Raw genomic sequence first — 14,128 nt, 5'->3', positions numbered from 1 at the left:
GCTGCAGAGGCAGAGCTGGCCCAATGGAAGCCAGGAGTGGCCTCAGAGGGAGCCGGGTTGCTGGACACCTGGGGCAGCATTGCTCCTCGCCTGAGGTTTTGTTTAGCACAGTCTTCATCAAAGCAGCCCTTTATCTGCGCATGCCCCCTGCCTCTGTCCAGCCCTTAATGATATGTTGTCTGAGCCTTAGAAAAGGAGAGGCTGAACTGGCAGTGTGGCTTTCAGCAGTTCCTCTCTCCACAGAGGAGGGGAAAAGTAGATGCTGAAATTCCAAAGAAGTTTGTGTCTTTGCCACTTCCAATCTTGTTCACAGCGGGAGGGGGCAGAGGAGGCTGTTTGCTGAAGTCTTGCTCTTCAGGTGGCTGCTGTTGGATCCTGAGGCAGTAGGGACAGCCTAAAAATACTGGATGAAAGCAGCTCCTGAGGGATGCACATCCCAAAATCCAGCCATAGAGCTGCTTGTCAGATGAAGCAATGGACGTTTCAGCCTTGTGGAGATTGTTCCCAGCCAGGCTCACCTGGTGGCTTCATGTGTGAACACCTCTTGGAATTTCAGTTCCTCCGTGAAGTTTCATATAATGATAAACCTTCATGCATGAGCATGGTAGGAACTTTGCTTGCAAAGAACTCCTTGTTGCTTGCCATACTAGTGGCAAGTATAATGGTTCTTGTGAAATGATTTGTACTTTCAGTTAAGCAAAGTCACCAAATTGGCCTGGCTTCAGAGGCCAAGAGTCACACCATTCCTATGGGAAATAGAAACTGAACTCAGTAAATGGGAGCACATGAATGCTGGCATGTGTTTAACTCCACCACTCCTTTGATCAGTACAATTTCTGGGTAAGCAAGTTCTCAGTGTGCACTCATCTTCTCATTTACATTCTCCTCGTGTTAAGTCTTTATAATGAGAACATTTGTGCAGAATGAAAATCAGTCCTGAGAGAGAGCCGGGCTGAGAAGTAAAACACACTCATAGTGGAGCAGTAATTAGAGCAGTATATAGGAAAACCAAAAAGGATACGGCTGCCATTCCTGGCATAGCAAAGCGGGCATGCTGGCATTGATAAGCAAGTGTTGGCACAATGTGCCTGACTGCTGGGGTCTGCTTTCTGCTCCTGCTGTGTTTGGGTTTTGTTTAGCAATTCCCAGATTCAAAATGCAGAGACTGGAATGGGGAACTATCTCTTCCAAGGGTCTATCCTCACTACTGGAAATTAAAGTCCCTGAAGAATTAAGGTAGTTAAGAGAGTTAAGAAACAAACAACACATCAGGATTTCAGCAGAAGCTTATTTGAAATAAAAGGAGATTTTTCTTTCAGATAAGAAAGGGGTGTTTTGAGGTTGGAGCTTACTCTGGAGGTTCTGGGTTTCGAGGAAGATTACAGCTATGAATTAGAAATCATGGAAAGCATTGCACTTTTGGAATCCTTTTTTTCATTCTTTTCAGCCACACAAAGAACTTCAGACTCTGAAACATTCAGAAGAGAAGAAGAAATAACAGATACTGGCATGATTTGACTTCAGTCATAACTCAGACAACCAAGGTGTAGCAGAAAAACAAAGTCAAGGTAAAAAGCCATCAGCTACCAGCAAAACAGCTGCCAGAGTAAGAGAGCTTTGGTGAGTGAAAATGTTCGGAAGAATAAGTGGTGAGATGAAGAAAACTGTCAGTGTTGTCTGCATCTGGTCAGCTGAGGGGGACACACCTGCATTTGTCACTCAGATGCACTGTAGAGCCAAATGCCATTGTTTCTGGACACGTTTTCCAATCAAATATATCAGCGAGGAAAGGCTGACTGATCATGTTGCTGTGTAATACCTCTCTGGCAGAACACTGGAGTGAGGTGTGTGGGGAATCCTGTGGGTAAACCCCACAAGACAAGACAAAGAAGTCTGAGATTGAATCTGCACACTCAAGTAAGGGATCTCCGGAGAAGCAAAGAAGCAGGATGTGTTATTGAAATTCTTTCACTGAGAATGTTTTTCCGTAGTGCAGGTCCACTGAAGCTCTGTGTTTGGAAATCAAAGCCAAGTCCCCAAATGTTCACAGGTAGCTATGCAGTCTCACTGTGAATGATCTTACAGTCCTAGAGTTTCTGTGTTCCCAGCCATCAGGGCAGCACAGAGCAGAGCAGTAACACATCTCCCTCCCTTCTCTAGGAGCATATTTATAAGCAAATGCTAACAAGCGACTGAAGCATCAAGCTGCCAGTTGTGTCACAATATGCTTGTAATGTACAGAATGTAAGAGGAAATGAAATGTCTGTTTTTTGTGTAGGTAGGTGAATTAGCAGTCACTACAAAAACAGGCAAATATGGTAACTGCGTAAATTAAAAGACCATTATGCTATAAAATGAGATGCATTGCTGCACTTGGTTGCAGTGAATGACTGCTAAAAAAGGGTCATTGTATAGAACTGCCAGCCCAACGTACTAAAAAATAATATCGCAAAGATGGAGACAAAGTTTCAGAAGTGAAGGCAGAAAAAGGAAAAAGGCAGACTAATTCTTAAGTAAATACAGATATTTATTATTTCACCCTTCCTGGCAAAACTTCAAGTGCAGGACAGGTATCTAAAGACTATTGTAGCATTATGTGAAAAATATAAAAAAATCTCTAAGGAAACATAACTGAAGTGGCCTTCAGTATTAAATGAAGCATACATATAGAACTATTGTTCATCAAACTAACTACAAGGGGGCTAAAATACAGAGGACACCCCCTTAACTTGTGCCTTGAAGGAAGATAAAAGGACATGAAATTAGGCACTGTTTTGAGAGACTAGGAATTAGCTCGTTTAATATTATCCCAGACACTTCTTGCATTTTCAGTTTATGAAGATTTATTATTTCCAAAATAACACAGATTAAACGTATTACTGGACATTACCTGATTTAGTGAGTCCCACTAAAGAAGGTCCCTGTGGAGAACGCCCACATCAGTTTGTGTCATTTTGTCTTGTTACTATTGTACATTTAATTTATATCCATGATAACTATGGGGATTCTCCTTCATAATCACTGGCTGAGCTCTTGGCTCTTTTACTCATGTAGCATTTCTGGATCATCAATGTGAATTAATAATTTATGTAAGATAATAATTTACACTAGGGGATCTGATGGAGTAACAGAGCCTGGAGGCTGCAGGATCAAAGCGAACATCTTTGCTGTAGTCATTTATATCAGGATCATGAAGATTGAATAAAGGGCCCTCATGGAGAGGAGAAAAGATGTGTCCTATCACGCTGAGTGAACAACCTACTACACCAGCACAAGACAACCAGGGTGGGAAGGTGAACATGAATAGATCATAGCACAACATTTCTCTTTTGCCTCAGTTTGGGCATCTTCAACTGATGACGAAGAGATTTTTCCAATGACCATGCGGGCATGGGGTAGGAGGTGAGGAGTCTCCACTGCTGCCATCAGGATCCTGTATCTCCCCACACCATGCCTTGTACAGCAGCTCAGACTGGTTGTAAGCAGCCTCTTATCCATCAGGGGAGCCAAAAAAACACTTGAGATGAAAGCCAGCTACGCTTGGATCTGCACACAGGTGTGCAGCCAAGCCTGATGCTCAGCACACATACCTGAGCCAGCCATGCCAGGCCATGGGGTCAGGGGAAGCTCACAGCCTGCACTGTGGGGCCTCATCCCTCTACTCCTGCTTCACAGAACATCTGTAGTTGCAAAGCAGCCAGTGGAGTAGCCAGGCCCAGGGCACTAAGCAGAGCTGTTCCTGCTACCAGCAGGCATTTCCACCAAACACTGTGTTAGCTAACACATGAGCACATTAACATTACTATTAATATTCCAGCCTCCAATTGGTCCTTGTAAGAATTAGGAAAAGGAGGTTTCAGAGCACTGTTAACATTTGTTAATCATTATCCTTTGAAGAAATCCCTTAGTGCTTTGCTCTGCCAAAATACTGGGCGCTCCCTTACCCCATTTCCTTTGCCAAAGAGAAGATTCCTTCTGCTGCAGCTGGGCCCAGGAGATCGGTCATGATAGCACAGGGGGCATGGGGCCAAAATCAGTCAGAAACCCTGAGGGATGGATGTTCACATACTCACTTGTGTTCCCTTTACTTTCCTCTGCAGAGACAGAGGCTTTTATAAGAAGAAAGGTGCAGGTACCAGGAGATTTTTCCTTCCCACTCCTCTCTGCTAGGGAGAAAAAGAAGCTTCTATTGACAGCACACCCAAAAGCCAAACAAACATGGACTGGGAAACAACAAAGTCAGCAAAACTGATTTCAAATCAAAGCATGCTTCAAAAGGGTCTTCGATCACTCAGGTTTCTGCATTGAGAGAAAGGGTATAGGGGCAGAATCCCAGACTAGAACCAGGGGCAGTTGTTCATAGGCATTTATTGGGCAGTTGTTCATAGGCTGAGATACTGACTGAACAATAGAGGACTTTTAGCAGTAGTAGCAGTAGTATTCCAATCTACTTTAGAGTAACACTTAAAAACTGTCACTGCCACCCAACTGAGGTAATTTCACCCAATGGTCTGCAGGAAAAAGGCATCCAAGGTGGGGCATTTAACAAAAACAACAGTAGCTTTAGGGCAAATGTTCTGTTCTGAACCGCAGCAGTAAACGCAGATAAATGATGGAGAAGTGGACTTGCAGACATCTTAAAAAATTCATTCCTCAAGTGACATTACTCTTTAACGAGCTCAAAAATCATTGTGCACCAAACTGCGTAAATAATCAGCCCAGTCCTGTGTCAAATAAATACTGGAGAAGTGTTTTTTCCTTCATTTTTGAGTTTCCTTGCCTAAAGTATTTCAGAGCTAAGTGAGAATGTGATCTAGCCCCTACCCTAGCAGGTATTCTGCTCATTGAGCTCTCATGCAAATACACATTGTTTCGAATCACAGGTTTTCCAAATACACTTTGCTCATACAAATATAGGAGCTCTATTAAAGCAGAAATCCACCTGTGACAATAAGCTGCAGTAGCTGCTTAAGTAGTGGCAGCTGAGTGTTTCTTTCCCTTGCAGATCCTCCCAGTTTCCTGCAATCAGCCTTTCAGGGATTCTGAGAGTGGGAGTTTGTGTCTGGAGCTGGAGGGTTTGATTACAAGTCTGATTACAAAAAGTGAAAATGAAAAGACATAAGGAGAGAATAATAAAAGACAGTTGGAGGCATAAGGGAATTAATGAGCTAGAGAAGAACGCAATTCTGTTTAACAATGATGAATTGAGTTTTGTTTGGTATCGTCCTAACTCTCACCAAAGCAAAGTGCTGATGGACCTGATTTGGGAACATATGCTGTAAACACGTACCCACCACAGCATGCACAGGAAGTGGCAAAGCACATATTGTATCACAGACCTTAGCACCACGTAGCAAGCATCATCCAAAGCATTTGAATACTTAGATCATCAGCTTTTTATTACCGTGCTGGATCAGAAACATTAGGCTCTTGTGTAAGGAGGATGTGGGCAGCACTGGTTTTCTAACAGGAAGGTTCAAATCCTTGCCACCCAGACAACCCAAAGGCCATGGCCACTGGCTGAGGAGCAGTCACATTGTTCTGCACAGAATGGATGAGGTACTATTAACAAGCTCTCCCTATCACAGGTGAACAGTTTGGGTAATTTATACCCTCTCAGGTCTAATGCATTTCAGCCAGGCCAGAGGGTCAAATGTAGTATGTCAGGCAGAACAGCTAACACAGAGCAGCCTTTTGGCTGCAGTTGTACTTTGAAAGACAATGTTCTTACAGCACTCTTAGGTCAGGAGAAATGTCATATGAAAGCTAATTGTAATTGAAATTCAGGCCTGATGCACTTTTGTTTTTTCCACTCAGTTTGGGGGTGGAATAGCATTACCACAGCTAGCAGAAGAGTCTGATTCTTCTTTATGTACCAGATCTGCTAAATGGAGAGAAAGTATTACTGAGTAAGTATTATTCATATTCCTTTCCTCTTATGTGCCTTTTCTATTCAAGTTCTTTTAAATTATTATCTGTTTCAAACACTTGGCAACCAGCTAGGGACATATTATTCTTTGGTGCTTCAACAGCTGAGGCCCTTGCAGTAAACTGTGTTTCAATGAGTAGCATCAGAATAAGCTAGCAGAAATGAGCCTCAAAATAAATGTAGGAAGGGGTTTATCATCCAACAGATAATTGACCTATGGAACCCAATGCAGAAGGCTCTTGCTAATGGAAAATCTTTACGTGGCTCGAGAGGCCTACTGGAGGAATACTCAGAAGGGAAATCCTCTGTGGATTGGTATGGAAACCATCTCCAATTGAGTAAAGCTGCACCAGTAAAATTAGGTGGGAGGATATTGATGGAAGAAAAAATAATTTATATTCTTACTCCTTTTCTACTTCTTTTTCTGTATCTGCCAGCCTTGGATACAGGACATTAACTCTCTAGAGCCTTGGTCTTACTCCTATCAAATGTTGAGAGTGTCAGTAACAAAGAATAGAGTACAGTGTTTCCATTTCTTCTAAAATGTTAAATCACTGAATATGCTTTTAAAAACATATAACAAAAAAATATTTAACCTTTTAATTCAGCTACTGTGTAAAAGCTGTGAGCTTTGTTACCCGTACTTCTTGGGGTTTGAAAGGTTGTTGTACTACAGGAAAAAACATTACTACCAATCTTCAAATAGATTATCTGTAAAAATATAACTGTAGAGTGAGTAAATTCAGGATAGCCTATTGTCGGTGATAATATGTATGTGCAGATTTCTTTTTTATAGCCTGAGGGGATTTTCACGCCTCACTAGGATCTTTCCCACTGCTGGCACAGAGAATTATCCTTCTTCATCCTTTTCCACTTATTTTGATTTAGAGCTCTTTACCAACACGAGTAAGCTACTTGCTGTTTCTCTTTTATTTGGGAATGTAACCAGGCACATCAATAATGAGGGCTTCTTGCCCAGAGGAGGACTCTCCTTCCTCTGTTCCCTACTCTACGCTTTCAGTTTGTGAGACAAATGAGCCACCATCATCTTGGTGGCTATTTTCAGTTGATCTGTCATCCTTTGTACTGCAAAGCCCAGCACTGGACCCCACGCTACAGGTGTATCCTCACCACAGCTGAGTAGGGGAAGTATTCATAGCAATACCAAGATGTTTTTCCTGGGTAATAGGTAATTTAGAGGACATTATTGTGGCTGTGTAATTAGAGTTGGTTTTCCTTCATGAAGTAATTTATAGTTATCAGGATTGAATTTCATTAACCACCGCATTATCTACTGATGCTCTCTCAAAGTCCTTTTACAACTCTTTATAACTTTGACCACTGTGAATAATTCAGTATCATCAGTAATTTTTTTTTCTCATAATAATTCATGTTTTGTTTTGGTTTTTTTTTAATATTCAGTTACAGACATTTTATGGAGTTATACAGCTATTTGATTTTCTATTTGCTGATTTTTATATGCATAATTTCTTAGTTTCTTTAAGGTTCTATGAGGAGATACATTATTAAAGTGATTTGGTGATTAGCTTCATCCTTAACTGTGTTTGTTGATATCTTCAAATAATTCCAACAGATTTTACTCTAAAAGTAATTCCCTTTATAACTTACATGATTATCTATAAAATCACTAATTCCAATTTTTAATATGCTTACTATTAATCTGCTCCATACAGAAGGCAGATTTAACTTCCTGTAATTCTCAAAATTCCCCTGGAGGATATTATGAAATACTGATATCACATTGATTTTATTCCAGTCATTGGGATCTGAGGTAATTTAAGCAGTAGAGTGGAGGGGCATTCAATGGCTTCGTCATTTCAAACCATTCTAGGGCTGAGTCAAGCAGAAATGCTTCACACTCAGGTAGCGGGGTTTCACAGTCCAACTTTTACAAAACTCATATGGATTAGTTGGTTTTGTTGTATAAGAAACTCAAATAGTTGAGCTCATATGCAGCTACCAACTTTTCAGCTCACAAGAAAGAGAATCTTGGGCTGTATTTCTATAAAGTTTTTTGGCATCCATTTTTTTTTTTAATTTTTATTTTTTTTTTTTTTTTTTTCTTTTTTAATGAACACCTGAAGTGGCAGTCTTTATTTTGGGAAAATCTGCTCACTCTTTTTTTGTTGTGTTTTTCCCCCCCCCCCCCCCCATTATTTTCCCCTCCAAAAAAGTGTCTTCTCTTTCAGGTGAATAGTTTGATTGATCAGAGCTGCCGAGCAGGGTGAGCTTGTCCTCACCCTGTGAATAAAAAGAGTGCTACCAGTGAAAGCCAAATTGGATGTTCTTCCCCTTTCATCCTTTGCTAAGGCTTACACAGGTGAAATTAGGCAACAAAGCCAGGCAGCACTTCATTGTGTGAGGGAAAATATGAAGAATTTTCCAAGCATTTACAATAGATCTGGTCTACACTCATTTCCCAGTGACTGTATTTACTCTGACAATTTGAGAGACAGAAAAGTATAAGAAAGACAGAATTTAAGAAGAATGGAAACCCCACATACTGAAGGTACATGTTTAACACTGTTTCATACAAGAAGAGTTTGGCCTTCAAAAAGAAAGCTATTTTTAATTTTCTGTCCTGCTGAAGCTATTTTGCACTATTAAATTCTACTTTTCAGTCAGGAATTATTTTTGCTGCTGTGAAAGCATTGACTTTGTTGCAGTGATCTCTAGAATTCAGTTACAAAAATGATATAGTGAGGATAGAATAAATACTGAGCTTCCAATATCAGATTATCTCTCCAGATATTCTGTTTCTTTAAGGAGCAAGCTGCTACATCCTTGCAAGGATCCTGTTGTTGTGATCCCCTTCTGATATCCCCAGAAACAGAACCAAGACTCACCCCATGGCTTGCTTCTGCATTTGCAAAGTGTAGTGGCAATGCTGCCTGTTATTTTGGCACTGCAAGAAAAAAAAAATAAAAAGAACTTGAAAGATTCTGCACTAATTTCAGCTGGAATAGAGCCAGTTTTCTTCATAGTGGCTGATATTTTGTGGATTTAGGATGAGAATAAGACTGGTAACACACTGGTGTTGTAGCTGTTGCTGAACTGTGCTGTACAGTGCCAAGGATGTTTCAGCTCCTTCTGTTGTCCTACCAGCAAGGAGATGGAGTTGCACAAGATGCTGAAAGAGGACATTGCCAGGACAGCTGACCTAAGCTGGCCGAAGGAATGTTCCTTACCAAGTGGGAGTTAGTCAGGAGGGCTGCTGCTGCTTGGGGACTGGCTGACAGAAGTCAAAAAGTGGTGAGCAATTGCTTATGCAACCTTTGTTTTGTATATTCTTTTACCATTACTATTAATGATAATACTTTTCTGTCCTATTAGACAGTATTTATCACAACCAATAAGTTTTACCTTTGTTGTTTTTTTTTTTCCAGGGTTCTACCCCATCCCACTGCAGGGCACTGAGCAAATGGCTGAGTGGTGGTGAGCTGCCGGACAGCTTAAACCGCAATAGGCTCGAGGTCCCACCAGCTTTCTGAGGGTTGTGGCAGGAGCAACAGCCACAGTAATTCAAGGAAGTTTTATTTTCAAATGCAGATCTCAGCACTGAAGCAGATCTTTGGCATATGTCAGTGTAGTTTTATTGACTAAAGTTTATTCTGTACAAGCCTACCTGAAAATGTACTTTTAGGATTATTCTTTCCACACTAATGGAGAAACAGATTTATCCAGTGATAAAAAGAAATCTGTGTATTCAGACGTGCTCCACAGTGTGCTCTTCCTCATCTACCAGAGTAAAAATGTTGAACTTATGTTTGTGGATTGTGGTTGTCTTAGTGTTCAACATAAATTTTAAGCAAATGCAATAGGCTTATGCCTCCAGATATCACAGCTGCCATTAATTAGTAATCCTGGAAAATCTGCTCAGAGTTAACAACAGGTGACTAGATAAGCAACTAACCCAAGTCCTAACTACTGGCTGGATTAGCTGAAAGTTTTTCTTTATTGTCACTGGGGTTTTCCATTGCTATTTGGGCTGAAAATACTTTGCAAATAGTTTAACAGAACCTGTGAGAGGGGGAAAATGTTGAAAACAAAAAGTAACATTTCTGTAACTAATGATATGTCTTTGCCCAGAGAAATGATTAAAATACTGATAAACCAAGAGAAGATCTTAACGGGTTTTTGAAGATGTGAGTCTTTGTTCAGTTATAATACTCTTAATATATCTCTGTCACTTTGTATGCTGTATGAGTCCTCTTCTGACCTTGTAAATTGAGTTTTAGATGTATACTTATCTGCAGTCCTCATTTGCAATGCCAGAGGCAATTTAATTGTTCAATACTTTCATTAGTCTGCTATTGATCGGTTCCTTTTCTTCCCCACTGTGCAGAGAACGGTGCATTTCCTCTTGCTATTTACGATTTAACAAACTCTGTTACTGTTTCTATGGCATTTTGATGGTTTTGACACTAATCTTGCCTACGGGCACTTAAAGCAACGTTTTATTTAAAACAACGTTCTAAGCAATTTTACCCAGCTTGGCAAGTTCTTTTCCACTGAGCTCTTAGTAAATCTCTTCTCCTCCCTGCCTCTCTCCCAGCATCTATTAAACCAAATTCTAGGCTGGGAAGGGAGAGACTTTCCTCAGGTGGCTAAAGGCATTTATTGGCTAATACTGATAGTTAAAGAGTGATGGTACTGAAGCTGATCTCTGGCCTATATTGGGAAGAAGAGAACCCTAACATGGTCTGGAAACTGTCTGTTTTCCAGCAGGCTGAAGGAGCACTAGCTATTATGGAGCAGGGTGCTGAAAGAGACCAGGTTATGTGCAGGCAGTGAGCAGCTGAAATGGAAATTTGAGGTATGTAATGAGGCCAATCCCCATGTCTACACCCAGAAGCATGTGCAGTCCTCTATCTTTGCACTGCCAATGCCTGCTGCGGGCCCCAGGCCTGCTCCAAAAGCAGGTACATCCAGCTTGCCCTGGGAAACGTCATGAAAAAGAAGGTCCCTCACTTTTGCAAGCAGCTTGTCTCTGTAAGTGCTTTTACTAGTAAGAATGTAGTCCTAATTGCTAATTGAATTCCTCTGGATTTACCTTTCGGGAAGGATTTTTTGATTTATGTTCTCTGATAGACTAAAGAAGTTCTCTACGTCTTTTATTTTGTACCTGGAAAAGATATATGCTGTAATCATTGTATGACAGCTGAAATGGACCGAACGGATTTTATCAGCAATGATTCTTCATTATTATTTCACATTATCATTTTTCCTAGGGTTCATGTCGAGGCGTATTACGTTATTCATGCTGACAGTCTTTTAAAAACTATCAGCACTGTGTTATCACCCTGCTCCATCATCTGGAACTTCTTTGCTGTTAATGGGGAAAAGATTTCTTTGAAAATCCCCGTAAGGTGGGAATAGATTAGTTACATCTACTCTATTCATTATTTTTTTCCTGAATATTTTTAACTTTTCCATGAGTTTCCAGTGGCATCCTAATAGGGACCAGGTAGCTTCCCCTATTTCCAAATACAGAGTAAAATCTGTTTTGAACATGGAAGTTTTTAAAATTATTCACAGAAATGGGATGGTGAGTTAATTTTTAATGGTACTCACAGGCCTGTGCAACCACTTCAGTTAGTAACTCCCACTGGTTTTTGGTACTAGGTGAGAATTTTTGGAAGCAGACAGGGAAGTAAAACAAAATCACCTGTCCTGCTTGGCACCATCAACAGTGTCTGTGTCACTTTGAGCAGCAGAGCCAACGTGGGCCTCTTTCCCAGGAGTCTGAGCAGAAGCAGAGGGAGCATCAACACAATCATAGAGGTCTTTTCCAACCTGAATGATTCTAAGGTCACCTGGTCCAACCATGAACCCATCACCACCATGCCCACTAAACCACATCCCTCAGTGCCACGTCCACCCTTTTTCTGTACATCTCTAGGGATGGAGACTCCACCACCTCCAGCCTGTGTCAGGCTCACCACTCTTTCTGAGACAAAATTGCTCCTAATATTCAACCTGAACCTCCTGTGGCTCACCTTAATGACATTAACTCTCATCCTATCGTATCAATTTCTTATAAATTTTCTTTTAAAACTTCATAGAATTGTAAGATTATTTTATGTCATAGCTAATGGATCCCATCCATGAATGCATGCATTGCTGTATGCTTGCAGACACAGACCCCCAGCTTGGCAGAACGTGAGGCAGGTCCTGGGTACCTTGGAAACAAAGTTGGCTTTGTGGCTCACTTGTTCAGGCACAGCTCTGCTGCTGCTAACCTGGAGGTGGAACGTGCCCTACCAGGCCTACCAGTCTGTAGCACATACATTCATTGAGCTGCCTCAGTCCTACTTCAGCCACTTACCTGGACTGAAGTACTTTTTTCTCTCTAATGGCAAAGACCTAACCCAGGGTGTGTTATGGCATTATTCATGAATATAGCCTTTTTTCTTTTAAAATTATTATTATAGTATTAGTCTGAACCCAATGCAAGGACTGATAAAATGAAGAGAACTGACTGGTAGTAGAAGACCCTTGGGCCTTTAACAATTTCATTCATATCTGAAGATCTTATTTAGCAACATCAAAGGAGAGACAGATCGTTGAATATGCATAACTGTGATGGATCAAACCATGGCTATAGGCATCAGAAGGAAAATAGTGCAAGCACAGTAAGTTTCAGGAACACTGAACAGACAGTTGCCTTTGGATTATTTTTTGTTTCCTGGTCTGTTTTACATATTAGAGAAGTAGAGAAAGCTTGCCCAATATTTATACAACCATATTAGCTGAATAGAGTGTATAGTAATATAAGATTTTTCAGTTGGTTTCCTGTAATCAAAATATACAGAAACCCAATTTTTTAAATCTTTTACTAACGTGGTTTCTCTCCTAAAGAGGAAAAGGAAATAAATTTTGCCAAGAGCACTCGCAGCCCCTTCTGTGAGCAGATGACACCAAAGACAGAGAAAATACACAGAACTCCCACAGAGAAGCCCTAAGAAAACTTTTCCCGTGCTGCCTGTGGATAATTAGCTTTATGCCCCTGAAGTAAGTGTAAGGTTCAAAACCTGGACAGGAGATGTATGGAGCCCTGTACACTTGGTGAGCAGAAATGCCTGCTCTGCAGGGGGAGAGAGGATGCCAGGAAGAGAAGCAAGTCTCCCCATCCGGCATCTTTATTAAACAGAGGGAGTGTGGGCAAAAGAAATGCAGTAGTCTTTTTTCCAATTGACTTCTAAGGTTTCTTTAGTATATTCCTCCCACAGAATGGTTAGATGAGTTGGGTCGCTTTCATAACTTTCTTCAAATGATCAAGTTAGCCAAGAAATAGTCAGATTACTTCTGCACTGCTACCATCTCTACAGTGCCATAAATGCCTCATCAGTTTATCATCCTCCTGAGTTGGAAGGGACCCTTAAAGACCGTCTAGTCCAGCTCCCCTGCAATGAACAGGGACGCCTACTTTAGCTCGTATGCTTTTAACTTCGCTTAAAAGAGTTTGCCCTGACAGGATCCCTGCTGTTCCTGAGTCAATGGCTCCTATTGCAAGGATAACACTATTGTGGCAGCCCTGAGCAGTGTGCTGAGAGGCTTCTTCTCCAGCCCTCTCCCAGACCCAGATCTGCTGACCACCGCCTGTCCCTCGGCACTGCAGCACTGTGTCGCACAGCTGCAGGAATTCAATAACCCTGGTGTTCAATGGGCTTTCAGGGATGCACAGCAAAGAGTGTCTGACCTTCAGACCTTACGCTTTGTAGAACAAAAATAAAAAGAAGAAAAATACCTTTATGCTGAAAAAATCTCAGCTGCATTTCCTGTAAGCAGTGACAAGATCGATGTTTGTAATCTGCGGAGGAACAGCAACAATAGCACAAAAGCATTATGTGCTCTGAAATATTTATCTAAATAACTGTGGATGAGTAAACAACTTGCTGGTCACCTATTTAGCTTTTCAAGGACCAGAGAGCTGTTTCAAATAATGTGTTTTGAAGACCTGCAGCTAAACTGCAGATCTGAGCTCTGACCTTGGGAATATGACATACTGATGTTTTCCCATCAATCGCAACACCTTGGGAATACTTTGTGTGGGTTCACTATGGTTACAGTGATTTTCAAATTTAAGTGCTGGGTGGAACTCTTAAGTTCTGAATGTGCCCTTTTTGTTTTGCATCAAATACATCTCTCTCTTGAAGTATGCTAGGAGTTCTCACA

The 14,128-nt window shown here is 41.1% G+C and overlaps 1 long non-coding RNA gene across 1 annotated transcript; it reads left to right on the top strand.

Moving 5' to 3' along the window:
• Nucleotides 1-514: 514 nt before the first annotated feature.
• Nucleotides 515-11,444, top strand: LOC107311706. Its single transcript, XR_001554199.2, has 3 exons — nt 515-5,909; nt 8,958-9,202; nt 9,337-11,444. It is a non-coding gene; the product is annotated as an uncharacterized LOC107311706 (long non-coding RNA).
• The last annotated feature ends 2,684 nt before the right edge of the window (nt 11,445-14,128 follow it).

This window comes from Coturnix japonica, chromosome 3, assembly GCF_001577835.2.
Source record: "Coturnix japonica isolate 7356 chromosome 3, Coturnix japonica 2.1, whole genome shotgun sequence".
Classification (NCBI taxonomy): Eukaryota; Metazoa; Chordata; class Aves; order Galliformes; family Phasianidae; genus Coturnix; species Coturnix japonica.
The sequence above is the reverse complement of the archived record's forward strand: the minus strand, read 5'-3'. Positions and strand labels throughout refer to the sequence as shown.